The sequence below is a fragment of the Triticum urartu genome, chromosome 2A (assembly GCF_056163025.1).
Source record: "Triticum urartu cultivar PI428250 chromosome 2A, HENAU_Tu73, whole genome shotgun sequence".
Taxonomy (NCBI): Eukaryota; Viridiplantae; Streptophyta; class Magnoliopsida; order Poales; family Poaceae; genus Triticum; species Triticum urartu.
In genome coordinates this window covers 106,633,316-106,635,260 of record NC_141874.1, presented here as the reverse complement: position 1 = coordinate 106,635,260, position 1,945 = coordinate 106,633,316, and positions in this window count along the sequence as shown.

The window sequence follows — 1,945 nt, the reverse complement described above, 5'->3', positions numbered from 1 at the left end:
ACCGCCAAATCAAAATAAGATGTTGGTGGTAAGAAGTATGACTATCACTTCCCATAACTCTTTGTGTTCTACTCATGCATATCATCTACGCATAGACCTGGCTCAAATGCCACTGTTGGGAAACATTGCATGGAAAACTAAAAAAATTCTACGCACACGCAATAATCAATCCATGGAGATGCATAGTGTCGGTGTCAAAACTGGCGGATCTCGGGTAGGGGGTCCCGAACTGTGCGTCTAAGGTGGATGGTAACAGGAGGCAGGGGACACGATGTTTTACCCAGGTTCAGGCCCTCTTGATGGAGGTAAAACCCTACGTCCTGCTTGATTATTCTTGATAATATGAGTAGTACAAAAGTTGATCTACCACGAGATCGGAGAGGCTAAACCCTAGAAGCTAGCCTATGGTATGATTATATGTTGTCCTACGGACTAAAACCCTCCGGTTTATATAGACACCGGAGGGGGCTAGGGTTACACAAGGTCAGTTACAAAGGAGGAGATATACATATCTGTATTCCCTAGCTTGCCTTCCACGCCAAGTAGAGTCCCATCCGGACACGGGACGAAGTCTTCAATCTTATGTCTTCATAGTCCAATAGTCCGGCCAACGGATATAGTCCGGCTGTCCGGAGACCCCCTAATCCAGGACTCCCTCAGTAGCCCCTGAACTAGGCTTCAATGACGATGAGTCCGGCGCGCAGTGTTGTCTTCGGCATTGCAAGGCGGGTTCCTCCTCCGAATACACCACATAAGAGTTTGAATACAAGGACAGTGTCCGACCCTGCAAAAAAAGTTCCACATACCACCATAGAGAGAATAATATTTCCACAAATCCAATCTGCTGACATGTTTTGGCAGCATGACATCATGCCATGGTCCGGTAATTATTCGAACCATTTTTCTTTAACCAGCCCCGCACATAACACGAGACGGTTTCTTGACATGTCTTGTCAAGGCAGAGATCATGTTCCCCTTGTTACGGGATTCTCATCAATACGGACGTGGGTAACCCAACTTCACCATCAATTACGGCGCTTGGGGCATAAGCGAGTTTTACCAGGCTAGTGGGGGCGCATAGTTTAGTCTGCCCTTATAAAGGGATAAGATCTCACCTTTTTCTACACATGCCTTCTTCCTCCTTGCTCATCCATTCTCGCGCACTCGAGCTCCAGCGCCCAAGTCCGCATCCTCCTCCTCAACTCTCTCCAAACATGTCCGGAGCGGGAGGCAAGTGGATGGCCTCCTCCGTCACGGAGGGGCACATCAAAAAGTTGCGTGGAGCCGGATATTTGACGCGGACATCGCGCACCGGCTGCCAGCCGCGGGGCAGGTCGTCCCTACCCTGGAACCTCACGAAAGGGTGGTTTTCCTGCCCCACTTCATCCGTGGATTGGGGTTTCCCCTCCATCCATTTGTCCGCGGCCTCATGTTCTACTACGGGCTGGACTTTCATGATCTGGCCCCGAATTTCATCCTCAACATCTCGGCGTTCATCGTCGTGTGCGAGGCTTTCCTCCGCATCCGGCCCCACTTTGGCCTATGGCTGAAGACCTTGAATATCAATCCGAAGGTTGTAGGCAGCCAACAAGCGGAATGCAGCGGAGCCATGGTGGGAAAAATGCCCAACGTTGCATGGCTCGAGGGCTCCTTTGTGGAGACCGTAAAGGGGTGGCAATCGGGGTGGTTCTACATCACCGAGCCGCGCGACAACAACTGGGTGGCGGCCCCCGAGTTTCGATCGGGAATCCCCACGCGGCTCACTTCATGGAAGGAGAAGGACTTGTCCTGGGGTTCATCGGTGGAGCTGGACGGACTCCAGAAGTGTATCCGGAACATGACAAGCAAGAAACTTAAGCTTGTCAACATAGTCCAGGTCATGCTCTTCCGCCGGATCCTCCCGTGTCAACAACGGGATTTCAACTTATGGGAGTTCGACCCGACC